Raw genomic sequence first — 19,944 nt, forward strand, 5'->3', positions numbered from 1 at the left:
AAAAAAAAAAAAAAAAAAAAAAAAAAAAAAACAAAAAAAACAAAAACAAAAAAAAAAAAACCACAAAGTTGGTTTTCTTGGTTTCCCCCTGCAGACAAAATTGAGTTGAGAGCTCAGGAGAGAGTGATTTATTATGAAGCATTTCCAGAAAAATCTAGTAGCTATTGGAGTAGGGACGTGGGACCCAGAAAAGAAGGAGACCATGTAAGGGTGGGATATCAGATGAATATCCCTCCAATGGAAAGAGATGTGGTTCAGTCCTACAGGGGAACTCTGGACACAGTGTGGGTCACAGCTTGGAATTGTCCCTACAGGGGCTGAAGGAAGCCAGGGTGTCTATATCAGTCATTGGTTAAGGGCTGCCCCTGGGGGATGTACATTCTCAGGCACTTCCAGGCTTTCTAAGGAACTGGCAAAACGGGTCCAAACTTATGTGTCTCTTTTTACCAAAAAGAACAGCAGTGGGTGCTGTTCTACACCACTGTTCTACATCAATCTCCTTTCAGATCCAAGTTTTCATTCCTCACCTGCAACACTGCCCAGGAATTGCCCTTGACCGGAGGAGTAACCTTGCCCAAGGTCACTCCCTCTCCTAGAGGTAGCCACATTTCACAGCTGGCCAGTGTGGGGGCACAAAGCCTGCCCACGTCAACCCCGGCCTCCTTTGCACAGCTCCAAAGGGCTATTTATGCTTCTCGAAGCCAGTGTGATATAAACTAGCAGAGGGATCTAAAGGATACTGGAGGGGGTGCATCTCAGCATCACCCTGGTGCCTCATAGTAGCAGTATGCACTACCAGAGCTACAAAAAGGCAAGAGGTGTCATAGTTAATTATTTTGTTAAATCAAATTTAATTAAGCTCTGCACTCATTCAGTTGGATGGACCTACGTCCAAGCTTGGTCCCTTTTCAGAACCTGTTCCTTAGGATTGCGCCTCACGCATGAACGCTCTGAGGACTGGGAATTGGAGGAATGTGTTGTCTCTGGGGGTGGCGGGGTGGTGGTGATGGTGCTCAAAGTAAGGATGAGGGTTATACGAGCAACTGATGGATATCTCTTCTTAAATGCTGGCCTTTCAAGGTCCACCAAGGCCTGAACAAGCCAGAGCTTTATAGCTGCCCCCTGGGTACTCACTTCTAATCTGTCAGGGAAGAGAAAGCCCTCACTAGAAAGCAAAGCAGTGTAACCTCCACGCAGATGTTGAATCTTCTCCCCTTGCCTTCCAAAGGCACTTTGTAATTTGACCCCTTCCATCCCACAGCTTCCCCTAACCGCAGCCTCAGCTGCAGTCAGGCCAGTCTCATCTCCATCCTGCCTGGTCCCTGGCTGCACCTGTGTGTCCTCATCCCCAGTGACTCTTCAGGCTTTGATTTTGGTCAGAAACATCCTTCTGGTCCTTCTTCACTTGTTAGAATCTCATCCCATCTCTCCAGTTACAAAGTAAGCTCTCCTTCCTCCAGGAAGCCTTTGCTGGCTGCTTCAGTCCACACAATCAGCTCCTTCCCTGACTGCCAAAAACACTCTCAGCCGTGACCTGTCACCTGTTGTCATTTCTGTGTGGATGCTTCACCTCCCCAGATGGACGGTCAGCAGAAATATTAGCTAATAAAAGCCTCTCAGAATTTTCCACAGCACCGAACATGAGGACACAGAGGATATTCTCAGAAAAATGTAATAAATCCACTGATGGAAGTATATGAAAGTTAAGAGCCAGTAGTGATTCCTAATTCTAGTTCTCTTTCTTAGAATTGCAATTACAAGCAACGGGCTGAACTGTATCCATTTTATTTCTCCATGCTTACTCTTCAATATTGGCTGAGCTGCATTTCATGGTAGGAAAGAAGGAGGGACTCCTTCTCTCACTTTCTTCCTCTGCCTCTACTTCCCAATCCTTTCCCCAGATGAGACCTTGCATCAAGTGACCCCCACCCACCACCACTGAATTGCCTCTATTTACCAGGAGAAGCAGACCTGCAGTTGTTAAACATCATGACCTTCCAAGTATAAACCACAAAGGCATGTGCTGTGGGTCTGGATGTGTCAAGTCCCAGAGGAGTTCATGAGAAAGGATGTAGATCCAGCCACCCGTGGGATCATGGGTTCTGCTATACGCTCAGAGACAACAGGTATTCTGGGAAAGAATGAGAGGCTTGGAGAGAGACCCCAGATGGATTAATGTGTTTGTTCAGTAGTGGGAGACCGACATGAGAACCATATCAATAATCTGAAAAATGTAGCAGAATGTAGCAGATCATGTTTCCCAGATCTCTTTGCATGTGAATGGGGTCGTGTGATTGAGTCCTAACCAACAGACTGTGGATGATAGCAATATCCACCACCTCTAGGCCTGACCCACAGGAACCTCCACGTGAGGCTCACACAACAAGCCTCTTGATGTAGAAGATACAGCAAGTGACTTTAGGCTGTAGGGATTCACAGACTGGAAAGTAGAAAGCACCCTGGTCTTTCAGGCATTTTGGAGAAGAGATTCATCAATCAAATTCCCATAATGTACTCATGAATATGCAAGAAATCAACGACCATATTAAGCCACCAACACTTCAAGGGTTTCCTGTAAGAGAAGCTTAGCCAAAACAAGGATCGCATGTTATATCTAAAGCACTTAGCACCATGCATGATGCCAAGTAAGTACACGGTATATGGTTGCTATAGCTTTGGGTATTACTAACTCTATACAACACTTTATAACTTCTAGAAGACTACTAGAGAGATGAATATAATTTGTGTCGCCAAGCATTCAGGATGATACAAAGACAGAGATACCATCCTTCAGGGACTCATATTCTTATGGTGCAATTAGACCCATAATCTAAGGAACTATTATTGCAAGGTAAATTTTATTAAATGCTTTGAAAGAGATTCAACATGTGATGAAAAGTGGGAGACTAATTTTAGCTGAAGAATTTGAAGTGTTCCTAGAGGAAGGATGATGTGAGTAGGGTCTTGAGGCACAGGTGGACATTTGACAGTGGACATTAGTCAGAGGGATTGGAGCAGGGAGAATTGTAGACACTGGGAAGCACCCTGGAGGGAACTAATAGAAGTTTCCAAGCCACTTCCTCTGTTCTTCTGTATAAGGAAGGCTAGGGAGAAGATAAGCTCTGTTAGGACCACGTACAGGCAGAGTGGACAGTGCTTTGGCAGTGCAGTAGGCATCGGGGCTACAAATATCATCTGGGACTAGATGGAGAATACCCTGGAATGCCAAGCTAAAGAGTTCAGATTTTACTTTATTAATTCTGAGATGCATTTTAAGGCCCCGGCTAGAAATGATAGAAATCTAACTGGCACTAGCTTATACAAACAAGGGTATTTACAGGCTCTGTACATAATCAGACTGTGACTAGGATTAGAGCTGGTCCTCAGGAACAAATGCAATCAGACAGATAAACATCATCAAGAATCACAGGTAGCAATCCCCCATCCTCACCCCCATTCACTCTCATAATCATCTTTTAAATTACTTTTAGCGGTTTTCACTATCTAAAACTATGTGTTTATTGACTTGTCCAACTTCCTTGGATATTAGCTTCCTGAGGATACGAGTCAGTCTGTTTTGTTTACTATGACACCCAGCTTCTAGCATGGCCTCCTGCGTGCCTGGCACATAGCAGGTACTCGGTGAATGTTTGCTGAAAAAATGGCATAAATGAATCAGAGATTTTAAGATGTGCTGGTTAGGCAAACATGAATATTTTAATCTCCCTGACTGCTCCAGTTCCTCTCTATAAATTTGTACATTTGCAGATAGGTTTGAATGGCTCAATATCTCTGTGATTAATATTCCCTAAGAGTAGCCAGTAAGAGTGAACTTCTGGTTCTGCAAAGCTGAAGGTCAGAAGCTGGTCTCTGGTGGAATTATTGAGATGAATCATCTTGTAGTACCACAGCGAGGTAGACCAGCCAGCCTACACTAAGATGCTTTGACAATTTCAGGGGGCATCTTTGAAATGTGTACAATCTTTGCCTTAGAAACTCATCATGTTTCTAAAACCAAACTCCATCCTTGAAGACTCTGAACAGAGTATAAGGGCTTTAAGTCACATAAAGGGCCACAGTGATATTTTCTTGACCCTGTCATGCAAATGGAAGTCACTGGGGGGCTTTGTAAGAAGCCTTTACCTAGGCATGACCAAGACACTTTTAATCTCCTATTATTCCATGGTTGGATGAATGCTAAAACGAGCTCACTCTCTCTTTGTTCCGAGGCCCTACCATGTTGTTTGGTTTTGCCAAGGCAGAAATTGTTTGAACATACTCGAGAGTTCCACATCTGTTCTCTGGTATCAAGTGACAAAAAATGATCACAACCCTATTTTGAACCTCTTTGTCTAAAATAGCCTTCCCTATTTTTACTGCCATTTAACTAAAAGCAGCCAAAGTTTTTTTCAGACTCAAGACAAATAATCATCACACAATGTTCTGGGTGGGTTGACCTTTTTTTAGCCACTCCACCCCCACCTATCTTTGACCTATAATATTTTCACCTTGATGTGCTGAATATTTTATTCTTGTGTTGCTCTGAGGATAAATGAGGTACCAAAGTGTTCTTTTGTATTTTTCTTTGCCATTTTTATGGTTTGAAGTATGTTTTTGTTAGCACAGTTAAATACCACCAGAAGTCCCAGAGCAACAAAGGCATAGCAGCATATTACACACCAGAATGTCCTGTTTTTTGTCCAATTTAAGGAATCCTATCTGACTAAAACCCAGAAGTGAAAAGAATTAAGCAACAGAGAGAATAATACTCCCTAATTTTCTCAACAGACAGAATGGCTTTTTTGGGGAAGGTGCAGAGTAGAGTAGGACCTGTAGACTATATTCGTATTAAGGCAGTCACTTATGATTACAAAGCCTTTCAGGTGAATCCAAAAATATATCTCGTCATACGCTAAGGTGAAGTAATGGTTAGGCATTAGTGGTACAAGCAAATCACTGTGGTTCACCTCATACTTCTGTTGTTTAAGCTTTGTCATTATTAGGAAGATGAGTTTGTGCCAATCCATTCCTAAATCTCACTTGGTCTTATCTGGAACCAGTGATATTTATTTAGCAGCAAGTAATCAGGACATAATTTCCATCTGTGGCCATCATGAACCTGAGGCTCAAATTTACCTTTCACCAAAAATCTCCATTGAACAGCAACCAGGTACAAAGATTTATCTAGAGATTTAGGGGACACAAGAGTGATAAATGTTCTGTCCTTTAGAAACTGTCATTCTAAAAGGAAAAAGAGAAAAAAATGCCTAAATATGCTAAAAAAAAAAAGTGCCCTTAGAGGTCAGAAGAAGAAGGGATAAAGCAAAGATCACATCTGTGGATGTGAACAGGGTTTGATTCTCATTCTATGTGTATCAGTCAGCTACTGCTACAATAATACTGTGTAACAGGCATCCTTGAAAGTTTCAGGGTTTACAATAATAAACATTAATCTCACTCTGTAGGACACAAATGTGCTTTGGCTGATCTAGATTGTGCTCTTTCTAGATTCTTGGACTTGGCTCTAGATTGTGGCTTGAATTCTTAACTTCTCCACATATTTCTCACCTTCTTGGGCCAGTAGCCACCTGAGACATATTCTTCTCATTGCAAAAGAAAGGCAAATGATCCCAGACTTTGACCACATGTGCTTTATGAATGATTCAGTAAAGAGTTTCTTCATAGAAAATACCATTTATGAAAGCTATAATTTCTGAACAGTAAGAATAATACACATGTGAAAGCAGGTAAAACCCTCCCCAGCCTCTATCTCTTTTTTTGTTTTCTCTTTCTCTCTCGGAGTTTATTCGGGTGGTAAAATCTATGCTAAAATAACTACTACAACCATTGTGACAATTTGTGTTGGTATTATAAGGTTGATGACCTTTCCAGGATGCATTTTGCTTCACTAAGTTCCTTAAAAGTTTTTGAGGGTATGAATTGCTTGGGGACATAATTTAAAGTAAGGTATGGAAAGTGAAAATATTATAGGGACAAAATGTCATAAACTCTGGAATACTAGAGTCTGGAGTTTAGTGAGAGGAAAAGTGTTAAGGGGAAGAATTGACCAAGAATATGGTATGGAGTTGGTGCTTAAGTGGAACATGGGTTTAGAAAAAAATTCAGTATGGTGAGGAATGGTTGGAGAGTATTGCCTGATATTAAATTTTAAATTGTTTTTACTATACCATACTGAGTTTCTTTGGCTCTCAAATACTGCATGTGTACATTACAGTCTGGACTATGCAGTGATCTTCTGTAAGTGAACTTGGAGGGAGTGAAAAAATATAAATTCTGAACAGTATGGAGCCAAGGACAGTTGGCCCTTGAACAAAATAAATTTGAACTGCTCAGGTCCACTTAGACATGGATTTTTTTTTCAATAAAATTACACCAAATTTGCCTGCCTCTTCTACCTCCCTTTCCACTTCCTGCATCTCTTCACCTCTGCCACCCCTGAGACAGCAAGAACAACCCATCTCTTCCTTCTCCTCTTCAGTCTACTCAATGTGAGGACAATGAGGATAAAGACCTCTATGATGATCCACTTATATTTAATGAATAGTAATTGTATTTCCTTTTCCCTATGATTTTCTTAGCTGGGCATGGTGGCACTCACCTGTAGTCACAGCTACTCAGAAGGCTGAGGTGGGAGGATCAGCTGAGCCCAGGAGGGGAAGGTTGCCATGAGCCTACATCAGGCATCTCTCCCACCTCTCCCATCCCTGAGACAGCAAGAACAACTCATTCCCTTCCTCCTCCTCTTTAGTCTACTCAATGTGAGAACAATGAGGATTAAGACTTATATAATGATCCACTTCTAATTAATAAATAGTAAATATATTTTCTCTCCCTTATGATTTTCTTAATCACATTTTCTTTCCTCTAGCTTACTTTATTGTAATAACACAATATATAATATGTAAAACATATAAAATATGTATTAATCGACTGTATGTTGCCAGTAAGGCTTCTGGTCAACAGTAGGCTATTAGCAGTTTTTGGAAAGTCAAAATTTACACCTGGATTTTTGACTGCATGAGGGGCCAGTGCCCCTAACTTTCACATTGTTTAAGGGTCAATTGCAATAATAGAAAGGAAAAAAAAACAGGAATTGTGAGATGCAGGACAGACAAAGATGGAAAACTAAGCAGCTGGGAGAAATCACAGTGAGAGGCAAAATAATAGAAATATAAGCCTGCCAAGAATTATTGAATTCTAGGCTGTCTTCAAATTTTTCAGCTATCCTTAATTTTGCTTTGATTTTTGTTGGGAACTCCTCTCTCCCTGCTGTTGGGCCTATTAAAAACATGGCCCTTCTCTTCTACTGGAAGAGAAAATGCAACACAAAATACTAGTACAGAGTCTTTACTCTCCTGAGTACAGCACCTGGTCCAGTTGGGCTCCAAGCTCAATCTGAGCCCTGTGGAGTGGGCATAGGGGCTGTAATAGATGCTGGGAAAAAGAGGATATCTTTCCTTCAGTAGCTGTAAAATCTAAGGGTCCTATATAAGTGCAGTTATAATTGTAGTCATCTTTTCTACCAGGTAGAGAGAGCCTACCTGAGAATGAAGCTAATATAGTGGAAGGCAGAAGCAAGAGGTGGAGAATAAGAGAGGCTTGGTGACTGTCTTAGTCCTTTTGTGTAGCTGTAAAGAGGCTCTACCTGAGGCTGAGTAGTTTATAAATAAAAGACATTTATTTGGCTCATGGTTCTACAGGCTATACAAGAAGCACCGTGCCAGCATGTGTTTCTGGTGAGAGACTCCAGGAGATTCCACTAGGCAGGGAAGCTGGCAGGTAAGAGTTCACATGGTGAGAGAGGAGGAGGGGCCAGGCTCTTTTCAACAACCAGCTACTCAGAAAGTGAGGAAGGAGAATCACTTGAATCCAGGAGGTGGAAGTTGCAGGGAGCTGAGATTGCACCACTGCACTCCAGCCTGGAAGACTGGCGAGACTCTATCTCAAAGAAAACAAAAAACAAACAAAATTTTTATTTATAGCTGGGTGCAGTGGCTCGCACTTGTAATTCTAGCACTTTGGAAGGTTGAGACAGGTGGATCACTTGAGCCCAGGAGTTTGAGACAAGCCTGGGCAACATGATGAAACTCTGTCTCTAAAAGGTTAAACAAAATAATGAGCTGGGTGTGGTGGCTGCTGCCTTTGGTCCCAGCTACTCAGGAGGCTGAGGCTGGAGTATCACTTGAGCCCAGGAGAAGGAGGTTGCAATGAGCTTAGATCATGCCACTGCACTCCAGCCTGGGTGACAGACTGAGATTCTGTCTCAAAAAAGCAAACAAAAGCTAAAACAACAACAAAAAAACTTTATTTACAAAAACAGTTTAGACAGATTTTGCTCTCACCTTGGGATTTGCTGACCTCTCTGCTCTACAGATACCTTAAATAGTAGATTCACATTCCTTAAAAAGAAAACTTTATATAGGGGCTTAAGAATGGCTCTAAAAGTCATTGCCATAGTAAAAAACTGGCTTTTTTTAAGTAGCATAACAGATTCTGCATAAAGTTGCATTTTTTACCCACTCTGTGTATGGAATTAAACATATGAAACATAAATGTTCATAAAGCATAGGGGATAACACTGGACTTCCTAGTCCTCAATCCAGTGAAACTTTGAAAATTAGTTTACTGTCTAACCAATACTGTCCAAATCAGTAAAAAATAATGCATCCTCAGTTTTATTTTTTGTATTATATTTTTCATGATGACTGTTGTCATCCAACAATACCCACCAACCTTTACTTTACCCCTTTGCCAACAGACTCAATGAAAACTCCCTTCCCAGCTCACTAATTGTTTTATTTTCCAATCTCTTGATTCTCTAACAGAGCTCCCCTCTTTGAAATAGGTCTTAGCACTTTGTGCCACACTGATGCTAGTGGATGAAATGTTTTCCTAGTTAGCGTTATTCCTTTCTTAGAAAACATAATCAGAATGGCCACCAGAAATATGTATATGAATCAATTAGAACACACCTTTAAATATCAGTCATGATCAAATAAAAATCTGGTTTACATGTATCAGTCAATCACAACTACAGAAAATATAGAGACAAGGCCTAGTTCTTCCATCATCTAGTTAACCTATCTACTACTTCCATGAGTTCTGGAAGCTACTGTTGGGTCATATTCTATTGGGCTAAATATCACCAAGTTCTAGAATTTGCTGGGATGGCAGCCATTTCTCTGGGGGCCCCAGAATCCTGAGGACTGATGTCTGGATCTGACAAACCCCTGGTTGCCTTCTTTATCTGGTGCAGTCAGTCTCCCCAATACACTTATGTTGAGCATTTTTCTGAACTTAGGACCGCAGACATGGATATTCTCTATAGACCAAGATCATTTTTCCTGGTGTCTCTCCAAAGGCCAGAGGCTGGTAGAAAGAGCTGTCTTTGAAGTATGAAAAATGTCAACTACATTCACTGACCCCAAGATATAGACCTCCTCCAAAACCTTATATTTACTCCTTTCCCAGAGCCCAGGATTAAATCTACCTCTTCATTCATCAGATTATGCGTCAGTTGGCTCTCCTAGCAGGATTCCAAGATTCACAGGCTCCTAATTTCCCCTGTGTTTTCATTATTATAATTTTAGTGTTCAGTTACTGTGTGCCTGGCACACAGTAGGGGCTCAATAATTGTTAGCTGAATGCATAAGCAAGTGAATAAATGTGTTGGAACCTTGCGCATGCTCCTGATCTGGCAGATGGTTGTGATAGAATAGAATACTGTTTGCCAAATATCCATCCCCTACCACCCTCCTACACAAGAAGTATACTTACCTGCTTGATTGATATTAGTCTTGGGCATTTGACCTTCTTTGTTCTCATAATAGGCAGATTGTGCTTCCTCATCCTTTGAGTTTAGACTTGGCCAAGTGACTTGCTTCATCTAATGTGTTGTGCACAGAGTTGATGCAATATTGGCTTTTACAGTGTGACTTACTCTCTTACATGGCTATCATTGCCACGAGAAAAACTCCCACTCTTCCCCAGTACCTACTAAATCCAGCTGGATCTGCACCATGTACACAACCACTCAGCCTCACCCAGCCTATGACAACCCACTACTAGGCAGCCCACCATCAGGCTAGTAAGAATAAATAACCTTATTTGAAGCACTGAGTGTGGAGTGCTTTGTTATGCACCATTATTGTAGCACTAGTTAACAGATACCTTTGTTACCAACAACAACAATAACAGCACTGTCATTACTGCTATCATTGCTATTAATCATGAGACATATGATTATAGACATGACATTGTCCATTTGCAGCAGATGCACCTGCACTGAAAAGACAGAGGGCACCACGGCAGCTCTAGTGCCTAAGTAGATGACAACTAAAGAAGAAAGGGAGATGCTGGGAAAGGGAAGAGACTCAAATACATAGCTTGTTAAGTGCACAACAGAGCCAAAGACCTGCTGTGAAGGTCCTTAGAAAATCCTTTCTCTACCGAGGAAGAAAAAATATGCCCCAAATGTTCTTTGCACTTGCCCGTGAAGTGAAGAAATCAATTCCCTCTCTAAAATTACTCTTTCACAAGGTCCTCACAGAGTTGAGTGGGCACAACCAGTTTAACAATAGCTTCCCACAGTATTAAGATGCAGGTGCAGGCATTTATCAGGGTCCTAGGCTCTCAGCAGTAGTGACTATTAAACGCAAGCCCAAACACGTGCCTTCCAACCAGCCTTGGTTTCTGAAGCTAATATAAAACCTTGCATATACATTCATTGCCTTTTCCCTGAGAAGTTTCTAAAAAAAAAAAAAGAAAGAAAGAAAGAAAGGAAAGGAAAGGAAAGGAAAGGAAAGGAAAAGAGAAAAGCAAATGGCTTTTTGTTTGAATTTCCTTAAAGAGTCATTTGCTGAAGCAAGTATTATTGGCTCTTGTAAACACACACAATTCATTTAACTGATCTCTGGCTGTTCTGAGAAATTGGAACCTGAAGCTTTGTAGCAAATTGTCTCAGACAGATCTTGGAATGTGAAATGCATATGATATAGGCAAGATTGCCTTTATGACAACTCAGTAAAGAAACAATTGCTGGTGCTTTTAGCACTCTGGGATAGGGCTCCACTCTCTGCAATTTTGATAGAGAAGTCACCCCAAAGCTTGGGGCACACATTCTGCATGTATGACTCAGAAAGCTGTGGACGAGGATGGCTGGAGGAGACAGAGACCTAGGAGACGACTTAAGTATTACCCAGGCTCACCCAATCTGTGTGACAAAAGTTGCTCTCTCCTCACACATCTGCCTCTTTCTCCAGCTTCCAAAGAAGTGTCTAAGTAAGCTAAGGGAGCCAAACTGTGCACTCAAGAATACTGACTACCGCACACTGGCTTTCCCTGGGTGTGCCCCATAAATAAAGGTGGGTGCCTTGGGGCATCTTTTCACCTCCTTCTCTCCTTTCCTTTGGTTCCCTTTCCCTGGGAGATCTCTTCTACTCCATAGTCGGTGACTATCAGAACTTTAATTCTATCCTGATTTCTCTGTTAAGAAAAGTCCAAGTCAGGAAAACTGAACTTGCTTATTGTATAAGCATTCAGACTCAACATGACCCAAATAGAACTCATTAATTTTCCACAGATATATTTATTCTCCTGCCTTTCTCATATCAGGTAAAGGCATCATCCCAAGCTGAAGATCCCAGAACCACTCTTTTACTCTTTTCTTTTCTCCACTCTCAAAGCCAATGGGATGCCAAGAGGTGCAATTTCTATACTGATAATCCACATCTGTCATTTTTTTCCCAGTAAACTGCCCATTCATTTACTCATCTAGTATTTATTGAGTCCTTATGCTGTGTCAGGGATTCTGGGTGATCTGAGATATAGCAGTGAGCAAACAGACAAAGAACCCTACATTGGAGCTATATTTGAGTGTGGACAGATAATAAACAATAAATAAAATGAATATGAAAATTACATAGCATGCTAGGAGGTGATGCATGCTATGGAAAATAATAATTTAAAAAGAGAGTCAGTTAAGTGGATGAGCTGTACGGGGGAAGAGGAGGAGGCTTGTTAAATATGGTGAACAGGGCAGGCTTTCCTGAGAAGATGAGGTTTGAGCAGGAAATAAAGGGATTAAGAGAATGATCCAGGTGGATATTTGGGGAAAGCAGGATTAGATCAGCTGGAGTAGAGGCCCAAAGGAAGGCTGGAGTTTGCAAAGAAGTTTGTGAAAGAGTCAGCTCAGCAGGCAAGGAGGGGAGTGAGGGAGGGAAATGGTGAGGAGGGTAGAGCCAGTGATCGGCTAAATGGGGGTATGAAAGAGAAAAATCAAGGGAAACGCCAAGATTGCATCCCAAACAACTGAAAGCGTGGAGTTGCCATCAACTGAGATGAGGAAGGAAACGGGGAGCAGGTTTGGGACAGGCAAGATCAGAAGATATGCTTTGATCATGCTGAATTTGAGATGTCTATTAGACATGTGAGTGGAGACATCAAGTAGACAGTTAGATACAAGGGGCTGGAATTCGGGAGAGAGCTTCAGACTGGAGATTTGACCCTAGGCTAGGTCACATCATCACTCACCTGCATTATTTCAATCATCTCATAACCGAGTTCCCTGCTTTCATCTCTGTATTTTCTACAATTGCCCTCTATACTTCCACTAGAGATGTATTTCCAAAACCAGAATCAATTCCATTTTTCATCTGCTTACAGACCTCCGATTTCCCTCTAAATATCAAATCCATACTATTCCACAGCATGGCATTCAAGCCTATATTTAGAGCTCTCTTTCATTAGGGTCAAGTATATAGAGAAAATACTCTAGCCCCTGGACTTATGGATAGTCTGGAATGTTTCCAGGGAGAGTTTCTTCATGTTCTTTTACTCTTGAATACCACCCTTCCTGTATCCTTGGCAAACCTACTTATCCTTAAAGTCCCAATAGAAAAGTCACCTCCTTGCTAAACCTTGGTCTACAACTCCCAGTAGAATTAATTGCTCTTCCATTCATCTTGCCATTGCACCTTATACATTCCTCTGTTGGTAAAACAGCTTTCTACCCATGACTAACCCAATGACTAAATGCCACTTCGTACACTTCTTTTGAGTCGGTGGCTAGCACAGTGCATAACAAAAGTGCAATCAAATTGCAATGAACTAAAATAAACCCAGCTACCTTCTTAGTGCACATATCATGTGGCACTATCTAGGATCCTGGAGTAACAGAAGAGGAAGTGGAGAGTTGTGGTGTCCATCAGGTGGGCCAGCCAGAGTCTGGTAGTCAGGGTGGTGACCTCTGCAGGTGGTTGACAGTCTTTGAGCCTGCAGCAGGGAGCTCCTTCTTTACTCCCTTCTCCTGGAATCCTGGCAGAGAAAAGCAGTGGAGGTAACAGGCTTGAGTTCTAACAGTAGGGGTTTTGTTTAGGCATAAAGAATGTCCCCATTAAAGCAAGAAATGAGATGGAACTTGCAGAGAGACATTAAGGGAAATAGAATAAATGCTCTCTAAATTCATTAGGCACCAGGACACCAGCAAGCAATCCAGTTCATCACATTTTGTTTCCCTCACATATTTACAAAGGATCCTCGGCCCTAGTTCTGGAGGTGATTAAGAAACATGCCTCCCACTCCCATATCCCCACATACATGCCTTCTCCCACCCTCTGTCTGCCAACTTCTGCAATCCTCTAACATTTAGAATGCCCGGCCTCCTAGTTCCAGGCCAGTCCCTCCATCAAAGTTGGTTTGAAAACTTAGTACTTTAAAACAAAGCAAAACAAAACTATCCCTAGTGGAGTGGAATAAGAAGTTCGTTGGTTCATTGCAATTGGATGCACTTTTTCTGCACACTGCTACCACATCCCAATTGTAGGAGAACTTCCACTGCCTGCTAAATAAATAATCAACCACAAAGTTAAGTCTGTGCTCTTCTCTGGGATTTGGGGCCAGTTCCTGATTATGAACATCAACTCAGCTCCAGAAATGCTGTGAGTCCTCAATATCATAAATGAGGCTCTTTGAGAGAAAAGAAAAACAAGAGTGACTTAGGGATGAGATTTGTTCTTCAGCAGGTTTTAGGTCTTAATTGCTTCTAAGGAAAATGGAGTGGTGGTTAGGAATGCTCCAGCCCGGCTCTCCTGCAAAACTTAATCAAAACTCTGAGACTCCCAGAGTGCAAAAGAGAGGCTGCTCTGAGGACAGGGAATTCTGTTTGCTTGGCTTATTATCATCATTTCCTGAGGCCTCCAGAACAATGCCTGGCACAGAATCAGTACTCCATAAACCTTTGTTTAATAAATAATAAATCATGGCACTTAAAAATTAGAGACAAAAAGAAGGACAAGAAACCAAACTTTAGATGTCATGGTAAGGAGCCAAGGAGTCATTGCACATTTTAATCTGGTTAAACAAACTGTCTTCAAAACATATAAATGAGCAAAACAATAAGATGTTCTTTTGGCATCTAATAGTTTTATGTCTAGTGCGTATGCAGATAGAAGAGCAACGTTCATGGAAAAATTCAGTCAAATATTTACCAAAGATAGGAATCTCAGAAATATCCCAATCCTTCTTCTCCCCCCTTTCTTCCTCCTCTTCTTTTCTGCCTCCCTCACTTTCTTTTTGCCTCTTCCTTCTCCCCCTACCTCTCTTTCCCCTCGTTTTCTTCCTCCTCTACCTCCTCCTCCTCCTTCTTCTTCCTGTCTCCTCTCTCTCTTCTTTCTCTCTCTCTCACACACACATACACACACACTTACTGTCCACAGGCAACCTGCCACCACATGTTGTAGTTCCAGTCTCTCCACTGAGTCTTTTTTGTTAGTATCTTCTCATCTGTCTCCTGCAATAGTCTTCCAAAAGTCTCTTTCGTGCCCCAAGTCTCTCTTGGGTGCATTCTTTCTCCACTCTACTACCCAGTTGGCCCTTCTAAGCTGCCTATCTGACCAAAAACCACATGTCTTCTCCCCACATAAAGCACAATGTTGAGGCATGTCTCAGAAGCATTCAATCCCTCATCATCTTCACTACCAGCTAATGCTGAGCATGCCATGCCCTGCGTATGAACTTTCACTGCCCTCTCCCCATACTCTGCTTGGCAAATCCCTCCCAATTCTCCTCAGCCCCTATATCTTAAAAACAATGATAAGTAAAAAGATGAAGAAAAATAAAAACTAAATCTCTGAATCCTTATACTATCTATACAGTATGCCTAGGAGCAGAAAGTCATGGTCAGTATTTCTCCAAAAGCCTGAAAGAATTCCTGGTTTAAAAGATATAAGAACAAAAAAAATATGATTCTGGTCCCTGACAGGGGTGAATCCTACATTTCTGTAGCTACCTGCTGCATATGTGGCCAGAATATCTTAGTAACAAGTACCTAAGCTGTGGCATTCTGGATGTTATTGCTGTTTATTCTATTTAGGCATCTTATCTCCCTTTGATTTTTGTGATTTCTTAATTGTTTCATTTCCTGCAAGGATTGAGACTCCCAATTATTGCCTTCTTAATGAATTAAAATAATGTACTCTCTTTTTGCAGTAGTGAGGGTTAGAATAACTTCGAATCATATACTATTATGAGCAGTTTGGAAATCATCTCACTGGATTTGTTTATTCCTGCATAATTAAAGACAAGAAGTTCCAGGAAGATAATAAACTAAATATTTAGCAATACATCTCTTTCTGTCTCAGTGGTCACACATCAAAGATGGCAGCCTGGTTTGGAGATAGTCTAGTTAATAATTCTTTTCTTGGTGGTTGGAGAAGTGGTTAGCAGTCATCTCAATCACGGACAATATAAAAAGGCAGTAAAAAAAAACTGCAAAAGGATATGAGAAAGTCACGAAAAGACTCAGGAAAATTAAGTTTAAAAATTTAACCTTCTGAAAAAGGCTTCTGTGTAAATATTGTCAATAAAATATAATGTCAGTAGGGTAAAAATTCTACCCTTGAATTTTTAATCTGTATTTCAAGTTCTCTAAGATAGTTAATTGGTAATATTTAATATATGTCATAAAATCACTTTTAAATTGATTCTAGGCTTCAATAATTTGCAATCTGTTAGGAGAGACATTAAATGGAAAGACTATTGAAAAACATTTTTCCAATGGACAATATTGGGAAAATATTGTCATAGGGAAAGATTAGATAAGTAGTAACTTTTCTTTGCTATATTCTGCTTATGGAAGAGGACTGATGCAGACAGTAGCTCTGTCTTGCGAATAAAATGCAAGTGTGATTGGGACCCTGAATTCTTTTCAGAGATGAGCAGGTGGGAGCCCCAGATAAGGTCCTTACCCCAGAACAATTCATTAGAGGATCCTCTTGACCCTGTTGAAAGCCCGGGAGAAAACCAAAGACCTTCTCCTTTTAGGCACAAAACAAACAAGTGGCAAATCCACTCTTGCTTGATGCAAACCTTCCTAGATTAAGCAGAGATTGAGACTAGTTGAACTATAGTCAGAGCAGCTGGTGTTTATACCTAACATTTTCATTCCTTGATCATGATCAAAATGCTGAGTCAAAATAGCCCGCATCTGGCATTTTAAGCCCGATAAAGTCAGGGAGAGGAACAGGGTCACAGATTGCGCCGACAGTGGCTTCCTAAAAAATTGCATATGCAAGATTTCGTGACTATGCTCATGGAGGACAGCACAGAACCTTGCAAGGATTGGGTCCCTTCAATGTGGGTTGACTATGTTCAACTAACCAACACAGGGTTTCCTGCAACTTCTTCACCGTCACAGGCTGCATTCTCCTGTACTCTTGACTATATTTGATAGATGTTTACTGTGAGCCTGGGTGAGGCACTAGAGATATAAAAAAATGGAAGACCCAGTCACCATCTTCACTGATTCAGGGTCTAGCTGGCATGATTTTGAACACAGAAGGCAGTAAATGCCAAAATCCCTAACATCTCTAATGATGAGGAAAGGTGATGCTTTGAAAGAGCATATTCTAATGTGATCAAATATTTCACATTTGTAAGATACAAAAATCATTCATGTTTCTGTCACACAAACTGAAGGAAATTGAGCTTGAGGCTACACAGAAAGCTGTGCTAATCTTCTGGCTAGAGCTGTAGGGAAGCTATTTTAGAAAGGGGAGGTTTCTCTGAGGAGGTGGCATTTAAGATAAGACAGAAAAGAAAGAAATGGGGAAGTGATTGCTATATTACTGTACCATTACCATAGAATTCCCATAGTACCTAAGGGTGTGTATTGGCCAACCCTTACAAAGATTTTGAATTCTGTATTTGACATCCCTCACCTTCACTTTCAGCCTCCTTTGTCCCTTTGTACCTCCTTAGATTGAAGTGTTCCTGCAGTCAGTGGGGCAACTGTCCTAAATAAATGTTGTACCCTTGATATATTAATTTATCAGTAGTTTTTGCATTACTTAACACTTCCAGTGAGATACAGAAAACTGAAGATAGTATGCATACATGTGTATTTAAAAAGGGAAGGTTGGTATACACACGTGTGCTTTTATATACATAAAACAGCTAAAAAAATACACAAAGACATTGACACCCATGGTTGATTCTGGGGAAGAAAACTGGAGCTCTTGGGATACAGAGTGACATGGAGACGTCCTTTCACTGTCTGCCCGCTTGTAATGTGTTATTGTTGTTGTTTGTTGGCTGTGTACATGTATTACTTTTTCAATTTAAATTTAAAAATAAAAGAAATGGCTACCAAAAAGGAGACAATCACCATAAATCCCAAAGAAATAAATTACAAAGGTTGAATTCAAGACACTGTGGCATAGCAGGAAAAAAAAAATTGAGGGCTCAGAGGACTACCAGTGATGGGTGCTTTCTACCTGTTAGTAAGAGCTCAGCCTGGCCCAGCGCTCCCACAGTGCATTTGTTGTGCTATTTTTAAGTTCAAATATACCTAAGATGCTATCTTATAGTCACCTTGGGCTACCGTAACAAAATACTATATAGGTGGAGCAGCTTAAACAACAGAAATGTATTTTTTTCACCGTTCTGGAGGCTAGAAATCCAAGGTCAAGATGCCTATATGGTTGGTTTCTGATGAGGGCCCTCTTCCTGACTTGCAGATGGCTGTCTTCTCACTATATCCTCACATGGCAAAGAGAGGTAGAGGGAAGGGAGACAGCAAGCTTTCTGGTGTCCTTTCTTAATAGAACATTAATCCCACCATGAGGACTCCACCTAATTCTCTCCTGAAGACCCCATCTCTAAATACCATTGGATTGAGGATTAGGGTTTCCATATAGAAATTTGGGGTGCACAAAATTCACTCCATAGCTGATGAATATATGTTAAGATGCATCTTAAGAAGTTCAGATGCATATATGATACCATCAGGGAAACTTACATGGTAGACATAGGTCTAGTTTAGAGGGCTGGCTCTTAAAGAATGCTTCCTATGGTTTTACGCCAAATTTCTTTTTTTTTTTTTTGAGAGGGAGTTTCGCTTTTGTTACCCAGGCTGGAGTGCAATGGCGCAATCACGGCTCACCGCAACCTCTGCCTCCTGGGTTCAGGCAATTCTCCTGCCTCAGCCTCCTGAGTTGCTGGGATTACAGGCACGCACCACCATGCCCAGCTAATTTTTTGTATTTTTAGTAGAGACGGGGTTTCACCATGTTGACCAGGATGGTCTCGATCTCTTGACCTCGTGATCCACCCGCCTCGGCCTCCCAAAGTGCTGAGATTACAGGCTTGAGCCACCGCGCCCGGCCACGCCAAACCTTTTAAGATTGAGGGTTGAACATGGAACGTGGCTGGAGAAAATGTTTTTGTCCTCTGTATCCAGGAAGACACAGAGTAGAAGCAAAGTAGGCTCATTAAGAAAGTACAAAAAGGGTAATAAGGAAAGTCTTACTGCCTCCTGCTCTCATTTCCCCTTATAACAAAGGGTAGAAAACTACCCTATAAAACTAAGTAAAATGCCATCTATGCTGTTGCTTCTGGAAATTACTTAATTGATAGTACACCAGGAAACAAAGTAACGTGCTTCTAATTCACTCAGTTCAGTCCCACCTCAGGAGTCTCAAAGACACTGAGAGCCTGTATTACACCTAATTTGGAAGTTTAAGCTCTTCTTCCTGCATCAGATTTGATTACCCAACATTTAAAATATCTCACTGCAGTTATGAGGCAATCTAGTGAACACGTGGCCTTGTTTACAACCTGGCTTGAAAATCATCACTGCCTTGGAGTCATTCTATTCCTAGCAGAGTTGCAAAAGGAACACTGGAGGTCGCAAATGGATTTCCTCTACTATTTTCTCTTAACACATTTTCCTGTGGTTCCATAAAGGTCCATTTTGTAAGAAAGGCAACTTGTGTTTTCTCAGAATGGAAGGCAATGTTACATGCAAAGAGAAATTAACAGGATGGCGACTCTCTAGAAAACTGAATATAAGCTTGTTTTATTGCAACTCACTCTTGAATTCCATTGAAACCAACAGGTCTGAGATCAATATTTCATCAACCGAGGCCATCTCAACACCTTGAGAATCAACTGGCAACGTGCCAATCTCCTACACAATACAAAGCTATTGACCCAGGAGCAGTGCCTGCTGCAGATATGACTGTGTTCCTTGCTGGTACCCTGGGCTTTCCTGATAACCCATGAGTGTGATGGCCAGAAAAAAAAAAAAAAAAAACACCTTATCAATTCATTATCTTCTGGGGAGAGAATTCTATAACACCACAATTGGTGCTTCAAAATATGCACTAGGTCATTCCAACCAAGTTTTGAGACCCTTAGAATTCCAAGGTTCTTCAATTGATTCTATTCTGCAGAGTACTTAACTTCAATCTGTGGCTACACTACCAAGTAATTGAAGATTTTGATCCTTGATTTAGAAGGTCATATCAAATGTTTTAAATCTTTAGCTTCAGAAAGAGGGGACATCTTTTTCTTTCCTATATGCCATTTCTCCTTCTCTCCATGGGGAAAGCCATGGTTTAAGTTATTTTAAAAAGTATAAAACAA

The sequence above is a fragment of the Sapajus apella genome, unplaced genomic scaffold (genome assembly GCF_009761245.1).
Source record: "Sapajus apella isolate SASKATOON/1434 unplaced genomic scaffold, GSC_monkey_1.0 scaffold23, whole genome shotgun sequence".
In the NCBI taxonomy this organism is placed as follows: Eukaryota; Metazoa; Chordata; class Mammalia; order Primates; family Cebidae; genus Sapajus; species Sapajus apella.